Source organism: Rhinopithecus roxellana, chromosome 3, assembly GCF_007565055.1.
Source record: "Rhinopithecus roxellana isolate Shanxi Qingling chromosome 3, ASM756505v1, whole genome shotgun sequence".
Classification (NCBI taxonomy): Eukaryota; Metazoa; Chordata; class Mammalia; order Primates; family Cercopithecidae; genus Rhinopithecus; species Rhinopithecus roxellana.
In genome coordinates, this window is record NC_044551.1 from 122,868,574 (window position 1) to 122,884,820 (window position 16,247).

A 16,247-nucleotide genomic window follows, 5' to 3' on the forward strand; every position below is an offset into this window, starting at 1 on the left:
ATCACCACCACCAGTAATAGTAACAAGAGTAAAATAATAGTAATAATGTTATCACTACTATTGTAACTGTACTGCTTACAGAACTAAGCTGCTTTGTATTTACAAATTATTTTCACATCAATTATCTTATTTTTGCAGATCAACCATGTATATTGAAATATAATATTTAATGGTAGAGGAACTTATTGCAGTAGTAGAAAAAGAAAATTTGCTTTGTTTATATCTCATCTGTATTGCCACTAAGACTTATATTAACCTTCTTTAGGAGTAGACTTTCCATTTCTGCCTTTGTGAAATCTGCTTCTTTATTACTTCTTTATGAAGCAATTACCTGCAAAATGCTTTTTCTGGTTTGGTGCTGGAAAACCAACCAAACTTTAAATGATATGGGGCTGCCTCAACCCACCAGAGACATTACCTGAGAGTAATAAATGCACTTCAACAGCCTGATCTGATAGGTGTTGGGAATAAGCCTTAAATAGACAAATCAGGGCTGGGAGGGAGAACTTGCCCACCGCCCCCCTCCCCCACCACCCACTTTTTGGGCTCTTGAGCTCTATTGGAACCAGCAGGGGCATCCAAATTCTCCTCAGAGTTTAGAGACTGTTAAGATGCCTCAGCGGGGTCCTCATGCATCCTGGTCACAGTACTTGACTGAGCAATAGAAGACACATTAAGAAGAGGAGGATGCTAAAAATCAACTTGCTTCTTCATTCTGCCTTCTCAAGAGTCATTCCTTTCCTTTCAATTTACCATGTGAACTGGACATAAAGCAGTATTCCAGTTTACAGACTGTGGAAGGCAAGAGGATAGAACACCTGTCAAGAACAAAGACTGGAAGACGGAACAGTGAATTTGGTTCCCTTTTGTCTGCTAAGCTGATCAACAGTAATTTCTTACTAATGTCAAGCAAGGACTAGATGTAAACTGCATGTTCTGTGGCATCTTTCCAGGAGTTACAGAGGGGAAATAAGGTGTAGTAGCATGCTTATATTACACTTTTTTGAACCATATTACATGGAAAATTTTGTGAGAGATTTCTTCATTTGGATACTGGAATTCCATACAGAGATAATTTTCATTTTCCGAATTTTCTTCCCAAGATATTACAAGTTATCTTAACTAATGTAGACAAGCAGCCCATATTCCCTTTCAGATAACTCTAATTACTTTATAGACAAGATTTATAACACTTGCTTGAAAGACTAGATACGTGAGATACATACATTTTCCAGTGGGAACTTCAAAATAAGTTTGGAAGGGGCCTCTTTCTAGCTGCTGGAGTGGAACATCTCTTGCTCCAATTTTAGAGAGAAAATCATTATAGACAACGTATTTTAGACCAAGAAAGTTTAGAATACTAGATAAGAAGAGAATCTCTCTGTAAATGCTAGAGGAGAGGGGAACTGTTCTTCATTTTGTTTCTGCTGGAAGTATTTATTTGTCCACCCAAAAAGATTCCAAAAGTATAGCTTACTGAGATAATTTTTAAAAGATAAATATTTAGAAGAACACAACGTACTCAACATATTTTTAGAAAATGTTGATATTAGCAGCAGCAGCTAGTTGTTTATTTTATACAATTTTGAAACAAAGACTAATCAAGATAAATCCTACAAATTCTAACTTGATACTGATTCAGAATGTGAGAGTTGATGCTTTCTCTTTAAAAAGTATATATATTATGTATGTTATATACATTTTCTAGACATAATTAGAGTTATGCTATATCTTTAAAAGTATATTTATATAAAATACATAGAAAACATGTATTTCATATATGTATATGTGTGTACATTTTTGCATATATGAAACACATGTCCTATGTTGATAGGAGAATATATATATATAGCTACCACTAACAAAGGACATTTTTTGCACAACATTGAAATGTACCTAAAAAAGTCTGGAATTATCAACCACAGTATGACCCTATATAATATGAATTATATGTGTAATGGACAATTTATAATTCTTCTATCCCCAATGCAGTGCAATATATCATATAATTTGTATCTTTCTTTTTTTCTCATCAGAGATGTTGTTTGGGACGAAAATAAAAACAGCCCCTGACATATGGGAACTTGTCTGACACTTACAGCTGGGTCTCAGCATTATCAGGAGTAGGCCTGGCTCTCATAGCCAGGGCTTGATGTTCTCCTCTTGGACCAAGACATTCTCAGGGAATATCAGCACGAGATGACGTAATTCTGTGACTGTGAAGAAGTGATACAAAAAAAGAGATGATTCATAATTTTGTCTAAGCACAAGAAAAAAACAAGGTCACTGTAGAAACCACAGAAATATCAAACATCTTGCTCTCCTGGCTAATTTAAGTGATTGCTTCTGCTTTATCAATTACAGTTTTATTTTCCTTCTAGTCTTTCCTCCTTCTGGAAAAGATTTATTAAGGTGCTCAATAATAGAATTATCTCTATTTCCTGATAGCATCCAACCCAAAGTGAGCAAACCCCCATTTCCTTGAACTCTCCCCAAATCACCCAAACAAAGCACAAATTCTCTAAATCCTAATACCCTCTTACTCAGACACTCCACAATACCCCATGACATGTAGTCTCTCCTGTGGCAATGAACAAGGAACTCAGTTTGTTCAAGTGCAGGTGAATTCCTGGTGGTCTTCGGCTGGGAGTCATTAACATATGTTAAAACTTTACCAGAATATTATGTATTGTATGATTTGATTTATAGCACATAGAGATGTGTAAAGGTTTATGAATATACAATTATGTATGTTATTATATATAATACATACCTATTTGTATTGTAAATCCACATTTTGTCCTTTTTGGGCTAGGATAATAAAAAATGGCTAACAGTGCCTACCCTGAGAGAGTAAAGACATATTGGCATATTTGAAGAAGAGACTTCACTTTTGACTCTACTTTTTGAAACTTGTTGTTATTTTTTGAGACAGCGTCTCACTCTGTTACCGAGGCTAAAGTGCAGTGGTGCAACCATAGCTCACTGCAGACTCAACCTCCCAGGTTCAAGTGATCCTCCCACCTCAGCCTCTCGAGGAGCTGGGACTACAGGCATGTGCCACCATGCCCTGCTAACTTTTTTAAGTTATTTTTTTAAGATATAGATGGTCTCACTATGTTGCCCTGGTTGGTCTCAAATTCCTGGGCTCAAGCAATCCTCCTACCTCATCCTCCCAAAGAGCTGGGATTTTGGGAGGATGTGAGCTACCACACCTGGCCTCAATTTCTTTTTCTTTCTTTCTTTTTTTTTTTTTTAGACAGAGTCTCACTCTATTGCCCAGGCTGGATGGAGTGCAGTGGCAAGATCTCTGCTCACTGCAGCCTCCGCCTCCCCTGTTCAAGTGATCCTTCTGCCTCAGCTTCTCAAGTAGCTGGGACCACAGGTGCCCACCACCATGCCCCGGCTAATTTTTTATTTTTAGTAGAGACGGGGTTTCACTATGTTGGTCAGACTGGTCTCAAACTCCTGACCTCAAATGATCTGCCTGCCTCAGCCTCCCAAAGTGCTAGGATTACAGGTGTGAGCAACTGCTCCCAGACTGAAATCAGGTTTTTTTGACTCAATTATTCCTTTACATTCCAGAATAAAGGAAATAATTTGTAAAATTAAGGGAAATAATTGAGTATATCTTACTCTATTATTTTCCTTACATTTCCAGAGCTTGTAACAGGAATTGTTTGGCTGCAGGTATGAGAGATGTGCCTATCTACTTTGGCAAAGTAAGGGAAGGGCTTATCATCTTAATGTGCAGGAAGTCCACAGGTAAAGAATTGTGATAGACAGAATTCAAAGATGGCCTCCAACAGTCTCACTTCCTGTTTATACATATGTCATTTGAGTGTCGACAGGACCTGTGAATATGATAGGATGTCACTCTCATGATTAGGTTACATTGTATGGAAAAAGTGAAAGAATTTTGCAGACGTAATTAAGGTCCCAAATCAGTTGATTTGGAGTAAATAAAAAGGGAGATTATCCTGGGTTAACCAACTTCATCAGGTGAAATCCCTTAAAAGAGGAGCGAAATTCCTGAAGAAAGAAAGATTCTACTGTTGGCCCTAAAGATGCTAATAGCCATGTTATAAACTATGGAGATCAAGGTCCTAAACTAGTTGCTGACAAGTAGTCTCTGACCAACAGTCAACAAGAAAACAAAATGGTGACCTCGGTCATACAACTGCAAAAAAAAAAAAAAAAAAAAAAAAAAAAAAATGAATTCTTTCAACAATCTGAGTGATTTCAGAAGCTGATTCTTTGCCTAGTCAAGCCTCCAGATGAGAGAATGATGCCTGGTTAACACCTTGACCTTGGGCAAAGGCACTCGTCAAGCCATGCTCAGACTTCTGACCCAAAGAAACTGAGATAATAAATGGATGTTGTTTTAAGCTGCTACAGTTGAAGTAACTTGTTATACAGCAATATATAATTCCACAGGCCAGAGACAATATGATGGTTCCCGAAAATAATCAGTGTTTCAGGCAACACCCATTGCATCTGACTTCCATCCTCAATGTCACCCCAAAGTGAAAAGAAACTAATGGAATTCCAGCCACAATACTTGGGTTCTAGTCAAGAAGAAGGGAAAGAAAAAAAGTCAGAGAAGTTTGTGCCAGTTGTCTGTCCCTCTTGTAAGTAGTTTTCCCTGAAGACTCACATGACAACTTGTATTTATCAGCCCCACTCCTAGCTATAAGAGAGGCTAGAAAACAGAGTATTTTAGCTGGGAATATAGCCAATAGGTAAACAAACACAAATATCAGGATTATATTAGAAAGGAAGAATGAAGTCAAGGAAACAAGGACATTTTTTATACAAATAGCAATCTCTTCCTCAGAGAGAAAAAAAATAGGAAAAATTTTCTTCACATAAATCTTTTAACGCCATTTTATTTTTTTGTTTTAAAAGTTTCTGATAAGAGAAAATTTTCAAAGCAGAATGCTTCTAGCAAACACAGAAATATATTACAAGACATGTCAGCTGCGTGCTTCTGATCAGAGTATACAGAAAGGATTCTAGTCAATACTAATGCTTTTAATCTAGCTCCATCTCTTCTGCCCCTAAATGCTTCATACCCATCCCTCTCCTTAATGAAGTTATTTGTTCCCTCACTGGGTACATGTCCTGCCCTGTGGAAGGACTCACAAATATGATCCACAAAGCAACTGACTGATCTTTTCCCTTATCAGTGATGTTTAAACTCCAAATCCAAAACACGGAAATAAATCTTGTATTTAAACACATCACAATTAAGTCATTTCCCTTCTCCCTTCCCTCTGCCTCACAGAAAAGTCTGTCTGTGGCTGATTGATTTACCATAGAGCCAATATGACTACTTGAAAATCAGATATTGAAGTCAGTTCATAGCAAATTAAGTTTATGAGGAAAAAGGAGTGGGATATGGACATACTGGAGCCTCATTCACAAGGGTCAGAAAGAGAAGGTGGTGAAACTGTCCGGAAAGCCTTGGGGCGCAGCCAAGTGTCAGAGGGAGTGCCCAAGGGTATGAAGAGCTCAGATATGGATCAGGCTGACTCCAGGGTCCTGTGGGCCAAGAGAACAGGGTACCCAGGAAACGGTTTGTTTGTTCAGGTGAGCATTTAGGTGAACCAGTAGTTGATGTCTGAGGAATTTCAGTCAAAGGCAGCAGGAGCTCAACTATCTGGCTGGGGGACCATTTGATAATTCACCAAAAATTTGTAGAGACAATAGTTTACAGTAATGGTTCAGATATGGACTCTCTCCTCAAAAACTTTTTTTTTTTTTTTTTGAGTCTTGGAAGATGGTGGTAAACCCTATATGTAAACAAATTATAAAGTGATGTGTTGAAAAAAATAATACTCACAGAGTGCTAGGAATTATAGAATTAATTTGACCTTGGGAAAAGTAAAATATAGAGATGTTTTCTGGAAAGCCTATCTTGGGATCCTAAATAGTAGTATTACAAGATAGGAAAGTGCTTAAAATTGTAGTATTAGGCAATAGAAAATTCAGATTGGTGTTCCCGAGTAACCACTGATCAAACACCGATTAGGCTGAATTAAACTCCTTTTTTTCTCCCTTCAAGTACCTTATTTCATAAACACAATGCTGCGTATTTGCCCTCCCCTAAAACTTTATTGTAAAAATTATGTAATAATACTAATAACAATAACAAAGAATAGGACAACACAATGCAGTTTCTTTTCTATTTTAATAGCTTTATTGAGGTATAAATGATATACAATGAACTGCCCATATTTGAAATGTAATTTGGTAAGTTTTACCATAGCATACCCCCATTAAGCTATCACCACAATCAAAATAAGGAATATGTCTACCACTTCCAAAAATTTCCTCCAGCCCCTTTTTAATCTCTGCCCCTTACCCACTCCATCCTACAGCCACCACTGATCTGATTTCTTTCACCATCAGTTTGTCAAACATTAGTTTGTATATCCTAGAGTTTTACATAAGTGGAATTATAGTGTCCATTTTTGTTCTGGATTCTTTTACTCAGCATATTGAGACTCACCCATGTTAAAGTATGCAGCAATTGTTCTTTCCTTTTAATTGGTGAATAGTATTCCATTGTGTATCACTTACTTTTAGGCCTATCATCTTTGTTTCCTTTTCAACTCCTTCTTTCCTTCTTTTTTCTTATTATTGACATGCTTAATATAGCAATCTTCATAATGGTACAAATGGGTAAGGAAGCAGGAAAAATCAATTATAGAAAGCTTTGGCATTAGAATTAAAAACCAACCAACAAAACTAAACTAAACTGAAAACTAAAGAGTCTTTATTATTGTCAAAGTAGTAAATCTTTCTTAGAGTTATTTGAGATACTTGGACAGATACAGAGGGGCTACTATTTCAGTCTGGGTGGCCTTGCCTAGAGCCCTCTAAACTGCACAATTTAGTGGCGCCTATTCAGTCTTACAAAGACTGTCATGTAACATGTTTTGCTTATACAAATGATCTCAATGAGGGGAGATTATGAAATGAGGCAAAATGTTAAATCTAGAAAGATAAGAGGAATACATTAAAAGTAAGGTCCTGGAAAGCCACAGGCTAATAGCTACCAATAATATTTTTAAAATGGTATTACCCCAAAGTGAATGTCATGAGAACTGAGGGGGAATGCAATTTTGATCACGTGTTACCAGGAGTATTTCTACTGTTGAAACACAAATTATTATTATTTTTTTTTAACAGTAAAAAATCCTTAGGTGTTCTCCATCTGCCATGGGAAACATTTAGCAGCTGCTTCTTTTAGCCTAGCAAAGATCAACCTGACCTTGGCCAACCAGCTTGCACTTTGAGGAGTGTATTTTGTGAAACCTGTGAGTAGAGAAGGATTCATGCTTGGTAGAATTTGTTGTCTCTTTTGCTCAGTATCTTACCATGATTAATCCCCAATCCATCTTTCTCTGCTGCTGCTGTTGCTGCTGTCAGACTCATATTTCTTCTCCATGGCAGACGCTGTTCAAACGTTGCTGGATTCTGGCTGGGTGTGACCTTTTATGGGGCACTGCTGCCTCCTATCAGGCTTTTATGGGCATGTTGGTTTATGCACATGTGCATTCTGACCTTGTGACCTCCAGAATAGATTCTAAGAGAACAACTGTATCTGATTTTTCTGACATTTTGGGCACCCAAACTCTTCCCAAGTACATAGGTGCAATGAATACTCCCTTGTGGTTTGGGTTTACATTCTTCTCACATCAGAAGAACTCATCTAGGAGAATGTGAAGCCAGGTCAGAACTGCTAACATAACAACAGTGTTGCTGGCAGCCTTTCAAGTTGTTTTGCATAAATTTGAGCATGAGGCAGTGTTTTCACAACATCTTTCCCTTTTTATTGTGGTTTAAGTAAGCAGTGCAAATATTTGAACTACATTTTCTGATATAACCAAGTCTGCGGAAAGGACAATGGCTAACAAAACTCTGGAAAACTTTGAAACCATTTTTTAAAATTCCTTCTCAGATCTGGTATTTTTTCCTTTCTGAATCCTGAATCTTATTGTTAGATAAACCTAGTTATATTAAAAAGAGAAATCCGTATTATGATATTTCTAGTACTTTTAGTTTGTATTTTCTGTACTGACAGTATACTGATAGTGAGTTTACAAAGGTGAACAGTCTAGTATGACTAAAGATGCGACAAAAGTTTTTCAAATTATTGCCAAATAAGCTGCTTTTCTACCATTAAAAAAAAACTCTCAACTCAGATTTTAAAGTTTTAAATGCCAAGTTAAAATAATTATGAATCTACTGTTCCCTAGTTCCATCCACTACCTGTTTTTGATCTAGGTTTTGCCCTTAAATACCTATTCTATCAGAATGAACTGGGTCACCATGCCCCATCTCTTTATGTTCCTCTTGACATTTACTCCATGTTTTCTTTTTCTAAATAAGCTTTTCCTTTCTGTTTTCAAAATTGAATACTTTTCTCATCTTAGCCAAGCACCTATTTTCACTCTTTCATCTGATGGCTGATAAAGTCACCCACACTCAATTCTTTCTCCAATACTATATTCAAAAGTGTAATTTTTTCTATCCACTTACATTTTCCTCTGCTTTGAGAGCTCTACTCATGTTTCTTCCTCACTGATGGCCTAACCCAAAAGAAAATGCTTGCCCTCACATGGCATATCCAAAGTCACATCAGATCTGCTACAGCTCAGGTATAGGACAACAAAGAGACATATCACATGACATTAGGGACAACTACACTAACACTTCAGAATTGGAAGAAACACATCGTCAAGAACTAAAAGATATGACTTATACTTTTTCATACATTACATGACAATCCAAAGTCAGTGAAACTATACAGAGTGGTTCTCACGGTCACCAATGGTTTGTGCAGCTTGTAACATGGAGAGTATAGAGTAAACCCAAAGACTGGGCCAAGAAGATAAAATAGTGCATTGTACTACGTTCTGAAGTGAGACATAAAATAATTTAGGTCCTGATATTTAAGTGAAAGTCAGAAGGATTCTATTTATGGGTAACGACATAGTTTCTGATTTAGCATTACTGTTCAAGATGCAGGGATCTTCCTGGGCTAGTACATGTATCTGGAAAGAGGAGGGAGATTCTTAAAATATAGCATAGCATCAATTTAGCAACATTCAAGTGATGGCACACATCATATGATAGTTCAATGTGTTTATAACTAGACTTCAGTCATTTTAGAGTCAGAGTTCAGTCACTCTCCAATAATAGAGTGATAGCTACATATTTGTTACACATATATGAATCCTATTATTACTATATTTTGGTAATAGGTCCTTAAATAGACATTACAGAAAGTAAAGCAATTTGTTATACTTGCTTTTACATTTTTTATAAATTAGGAGGTGATGAAATTATCTACTCATATTAATTTCAGTATATCAATATTTGCATTTAAAGATCAGTACAACATTGTTAAGCTACAAAAGTTAAATCGTAATTATTCCTTACACATTGCCTAGGACTTATTCAGGTTTTATTTCCTGCTGAAATGGTGTGACTCAAGATTTCAGAATAATAAATGGTAAAACACACACTGAAATGCACAACTTTAAAATGTGCATTTTGTGCACACAAAGTTACAAAAACAAGAGTATTTTGTTATCATTAACTCAAAGCAACTTAATTATGGACCACCTTGCTTGACAGGATTTTAGTTCATGAAGCTTCAGATTTTGTTCTGTTGATAAAAGCACCCTTGAATATCATTTTTAAGCCTGACAATTATTTTCCTGTAAAGAAGACGTTATATATATCAAAAATAGAACTTCAAGTTTTTTACAGAATTACCTTGTAACATCAAACGATGGTATCATTAGCATATAATTATAACATATATAATTATACATAAATGATATGTTATATACTTTCAACATCTCCCCTGTATATGACTGTCAGGTATAGACTATTAACAAAGACAGGTAAAATTAAAGTAGACCTATTATCATTATTACCTTTTTAACTTACGATTTATTTTTCATTTTTGGATCGAATTTTGTACAATGGAAGCATACCAGAAATAAGTCAACAATACATGGTTAAGAAGAGGCAAAAAGATAATTGTTCCATCTTGCCTGGTGAACTCTTAAATCAACAAAGGAGGCCACCCCTCTGGCTAATCACCCAGTGTGGGTTCTGCGCCTGACCGGAGAGCACAGAAGTGCATCTCTGCTGCAGGGAGATTTCTCTTGTTTTCTAATTCAAACATTTGCAACACAAAGTGAATAAACCTGAAAAATGCCAACTAAGAAGTTGGGTATCTGTATTTTGGAGTGATATTTAGAATTAAGTTAGTCACGAAAATATTCTGTACCAATAACCGTGCAGTTATCGTTTTCATACGCTGCCAACAAGGCAGACAGATGCAGAGGAAACGTCCTTACAATTTTCTGGAATGTAGACACGAAGCGCAAATTGAACCTCTGGCAGATAGCAGAAAAAGTGACTTGACAATGAGTTTGAAACAATTAAAGTGATATTTTCATGCATTCATTTCCACAATTTTATTCATTTCGAGGAAAGCCCAGATGATTGGAACATGGACATAAAGGAGGACAACCTAAGACTGCGAGTTTCATCTTCCGAAAGGTTGCATTTACAAGCAGGCTGCCGGAGGCTGCGTGTTCTTTCTCATACTTTGCATCCAGGAGACTGGAGGGTCTTGCAGCCTACCCCGGCTCCCCCACACTCCAACCCCATAAGGAAGGGACACCGCCGCCCCTTGTTTAGTAATCCTTGGGTTTTCTGATCACTATCCTCTAGGCCAGCGATCGGATTCACCTCTTCTTTCGCGTCCCTACGGGAAACCAAGGCCATCAGGGGCCCTGGTCCCGAACATGAGCAGCGAGATATTCACAATAAGGAACTAAGTGTGGCCTCTCAGGGGTTGCGCTCGCCATCCAGGGACTGAAAGAGACCTGCGGGATGATTTTCTCCTTTCCTCTAGCAGGAGTCAGGACAAGGGGCGTGGATTCGGTTCAATTTTTCTGCTTCGGTCAATGGGAAGATGAAATAGAAAAATTCCCTTTCACTCGCAACACTGACTTAGGGGGCTATCTAGCTAGAAGGCTAGCAAATTGCAAAACGGCGGGGGCCAAAGAGACGGTTGGGGTCTCTGTTTAGCGCTTCTCTCATCCCTGGACTCAGGCTAGGTTAAATTTCCAGCGACGTGTGTGCTTGAAAGCAGACAGGTCGGGTTCTTGGAAAAAACATATAGCAGAGTTTCTGAGCCCCAGAAGGATCTTAAGACAGGAGTTCCTGAGCCCTGAACAAGAGGCTACCTGGGGTACAGCGATTGATCTCTGTGCGGTGAGGCTGGGAAGGGAAGGCATTGTTGACCTTTTGGGGAGCAAGTGAACAACTCAGTCGAGTTGATGAACTGACGTTCTTTCTGAAAGGGGTCGTCTCCTGGGCCCCTTTTCTTTTCTCAGTCGGCCTTTAGCAGGTAGGGAGGCAGGGCAAATTCTTCTCTCAATGTGAAGTCACAAAGAATTGATGAGTTTTAACAGCATGGATCTTAAGTCGTAGATAATTCTAAACACAACCGCGCCAGAGTTCACACCCTTGTTCCTCTCCACGGAGTCCGAGCAGACAGCGACCTTCAAAATTGTCCCTAAAATCTCTCTCGAACTGACGGGGCACTTACTGGGATTTCAGGGGTTTTTCTTCAGCTTCCAAACTACTATTACGCGCAGAATATACTGGTAGTTGCCAGCAATGATTGCCCCCCATCTCTTTTTAAAAGTAGCCCCCGTCCACGCACCATTCAGCTTACACTAAACTGTCCCGACATGCCTTAGCCGTCAGTTTAATTCACAAAGTAGCTGTAACTCTTGGCATCACCTCCGCAGCCCACCCGAGGACTCCTTTCCAGGACACCTTATGAGGTTATTTTTCGAGCGCTGAATTCTGAGACTTAAAGGAAGGTTACTTGAGGCATCCTGGTAGATTTCCGGGCTTCCAACTCCCTCCCCTGCTTGGCTGGTAATTTTCTGCTGCTCCACCTCCTCCCCCACTTGACCTCCTCCAAGGTACCTTCGCCTCCCCTCCCCCGCTTGTCCCCAGTAAATCTCCAGCGGGTGGGGGAAATCAACCCTTTGGCGCTAAAGCTAAACTCAGAGCTGCCCGTTGGACAGGATTGCAGTGGGGGAAATGGTGTCCGTCCTTTCAGAAAGAATGATCAACTAGATGGAGGTAACTTGCTCCACGTTTCCCGATATCTCAGGCGGACCCATGAGTGTTTTGCTAGATTCAGTGCAAATGTAGATTTCAGCTGAACCGCTCAGGGCTTGAGAGATAACTATTTCACTCTCCGGACTGCAACCACTTCCGCAAGAATCTGATACATTTAATGAAGGCTTTGCCAGATGTACGGGTCAGCGTGTCCTTGGCCCACCACAACTTGGGTCAGCACACTGCACTCACTAGCACCAACCTGGGCTCCACGCAGCAGAACTCGGTTAAAAATCGTCTTTCCTGATCACTTAGGAGTTCTAGGGGGCAGGGGGAAGCAAGAAAAAGGTTTCACTTGACACTGCCGGCCGCTTTTGATAAGTCATAGCAAATACTTTCAGAAGCACAATTTTAAAGGGAGAATCCAAATTTCCGTCCTCGCTCGGCCGAACTCCTCCCTGCAATCAGCTGCAGACCATCGCAGGCTCAGGACTGAACTGAGGTTTGTGGCTTCGCAGCTGCCCCGATGCGATGCTGGGAGCATGAAATTCTATCTCGGCTGAGAACCGAGCAACAGACCGCACAAGAACAGTGCCTTCTGGCCTGTCATCTGCCAAGAAATACCAGGAACGCTGGTGTCAGAAACAACAACCTGAACCCAGAAAGTAAGGCTAGGAAGCTCTGTGTGCAGAGAAAATTCTTGCTAATTCACCCAGACTGTTTTAACTGGTTAATAAAGCAACTGACACTCAACAAAACCACAATCGCAGCAGGAGTCCTAGGCATCAAAATAAGAATCACAACTAAAGGTTTGTTGTTGTTGTTAACAACTGCCTTTATTATCACTGCTTAGTATTTTTTTAAGTAAAAGGAAAGGAGATAATCATTTCATACCCAGTGGTATCTCTTCCTTTTCTCCGAAATTAGAGCACAGATTCTCTTGATTGTTCCTCAATAAGCCACCACCACCAAATTTGCCTAGAAGAGAGGCAAATTGGTTCTAAACACCCACATCCCGTTCCCGGTGGAATACAGTTAATCGTAACTCCTTTAAAAAGCACATAATTTTATCTGACCCTTGGACATGCTTAAAGATACTGAGGACTTACATAGCCTTATTCTACATGACTAGAGACTACACATAAAAGATAAAAACAGGAAAAGGGATACATATGCATCTACTCAATATCCATTTTTAGAGGTAAATAAAATGTTCCTGTTTCACTTTGGCCCCCAAACTATATATGATTGTGGACATCAGAAAATATAAACCCTTCAGGTATATATATATTTTCATCTGAATACTTTACTCAGTGAAAGTAGCAGTGTAACTGTTATTCTACTCTTTCAAACCTGATTCTGATGTGAGCTAAACATACAGCATCATCTCCCTGGGAACAAATTCCCAAATTTATACCTTCATTGGAAAGCTGATCAAAGCCCCTCTTCCCTTCCCAATCTTGGTTAGATGAGAAGGAATAAGCTGTCCGTTTGTGACCTCCCAAAGAACCAACTTAAAATTCATTTATATCTGCCAGAGGTTACTGGAAGATCAATAAATGCTAAATGTGTAATTTTACCTTTCAATTGGAATTAAAACCTATTCAGATTTTTAAAGTGTAACTTGGGAGCATGATGTTTGTTCAGGAATCTGTATCTGACATTAAGTTTGATGTGGAATGTTTAAATTGTAATTAAAGCAGAGAAAGCAACAGTATACAAAAACACAGGTCTAAGAGCCCACCAGGAGGTTGGGTGTTAACATCCACATTTTGGAAGGTGTATACAAGTGCACATGGGCAGATGCCACAGACTCCAGAGGAACTTACGTTTCAGTATCCCTTTTACATTGAAAGACACTGTCGGATATATTGAGGCAGTCGGATATATATTGAGGCAGTCTGGAGGTGATGGGGACTATACATAATAACTATTCATACTCCTCTTTTTCTCAGTAAAGGAACTCAAACCAGAGATTCACACTATTGCCGTTTTCAAGGATATATTTTCGACCTAACAATATACAAAGGTCAAAACGAGTCCATTTTTGAGAGGAGAGGGTCTAATCCCCCCTTTGAACACAAGAGGTCGCTCCTGTAATCAAGTATTAAGGAAAAATTGCTAATCAGTTTTATGTATTCTCTTGAAAACAAAATTTTACAGATATATTTGATGTACTAAATCCACATACAGCAATCAGCTGAGGAAATGAGAATAGTCCATGATCAATTTAGAACTTCAAGGTGAGGTGAAACTACAAAGCCTGCTATTCTAACTTGGATTTTAATGTAAAATGTATCATGATACATGCACTGAACTTCAGAGCATGTCCATCATGGTGCGGGTCCCTCAAACGTCTCCTTTTAATGCGGGTATCTTCACCATGCGTCTTACTTCTATCAGTTTAGGAACTTACTAAGAAAATACTTGTTTACAACAATGGTGCAGAATGAAAAAAGGAAAATGTTGTCTTCACCATTAAGGTGAAATTGCCTGTTACTAAAGGTTTCCCCCAAGCCACATGCCAGTTTTTCTACTTGGAATTGCTATCATCTGCAATAATTCTTTGTAATGCAATAGCTTATTGGTTTAGAGAGTTAAAATACCACACTATGTGTGGGAGGTGGGGGCTGGTTTGAAGGAAGATGGATAGTGAGGGTGCTTTGTGGATCTCAAATGTAAGTCATCAGGCTTCTGGTAGCTTCTGGTGTTTAATTACATCTTATAAACGTGGCATGATAGAATATGACTGGGTAAAACTCTCCACTTTCTGGCATTGTGGTGGTTATCTTTTTTCACTAGGGTCAACATGTTTATCTATATGGGAAACATGCCCGAATACTGGGAAGATTTGCTTAGTGTTGAGATTATCAGCATCAGCTTTGCAAAAGCAGCTTGACAAAAGGCTCCATACATTTAACACCAGAGACTAGAAACAGACCAAAAAAAAAAAAAAAAAACAAAAAACAAAAAAACCCACAACTGGTAAATTTATCAGCCTAGGTCTATTCAACTTTCGCTTTCATACACGTGCTACAAAATAACTTACAATAAAAATGGAAGGGAAGAGAGATCCAATTTGAAATTCTCCTTGAGAAAAAGCAAAATAAATCAAAACGAGTTCCTGGGGAAGAAAGCCTCAGCTAGGTCAAGAGGAAACTTTTGCATCTTAGATTCCCTTTCCACTTTGGAGAGGCATTACCCGTTCAAGCCCAGCCAATGCGACCGGCCAGGACTTACAGCTCTTATCAAGGGTTAGATTTTGCGAAAGATACAAAGAAAGGAGTTTCCTAACACACCGGGTCCTCTCACGGCAACAAGACACCGAAATTAAGCCTACTATGGTTTGTGTCTGTAGGCCTTTTTAGATAAAACTGGCAGTCCCATTAGATAAGAAATGGCTTTTTAGAAGCTTTGGGGGAAGCGCGGGGGTTCTTCGTGGCCTTCCTGTGACTTTGTCTTTGGCAGACTGTAAGAGATGATGGGAACATGTAAGAATGATTGAAAAAGGTTACCGGCGAGTTGCACCCAACAATCTTCTCTCTCCAAGTAGTTTCCTGAGAGAAAATTATTATATATCAACGCCTAGGGACGTGAAACAGATCTTCCACTGTTCTGTAATAGAATCCCTCCCTACTCGCGCCCTTACACTAATGCATTGTTTAAAAATCTCCAGTCATGGAGACTTGTCCTTATAATTATCAAAACACCACAGCTATCTGCACAAGTCTGCTTAAAAACAAAGGGCAGGAGACCAGCAGAGAGAGGAATTGGACAGTATATTAAAACCTTACAAACTTTAGACTACCTAAAGATCATTTCGCTCTTTGGCTTCGTGTTAGTGAACTTCAATTCTAGAGTTAAACTGAAAAGCAGACCTCGCGGGTCTGAAAGACAAAAAGTCAGTCCGCGGAGTCAACTTCGTTTTACCGGTGCGTTCCAACCTGATTGTCCGCAACAGCAAGAAGCGCTTTTCCTCCCACCCCACGTTTTTAGATATCTGAGGTCGGGGATGACGGAGTTACGGTGTAGCAGTCAGGAAACAGTTCCTCTGGGTTTAATCATCCCATTCC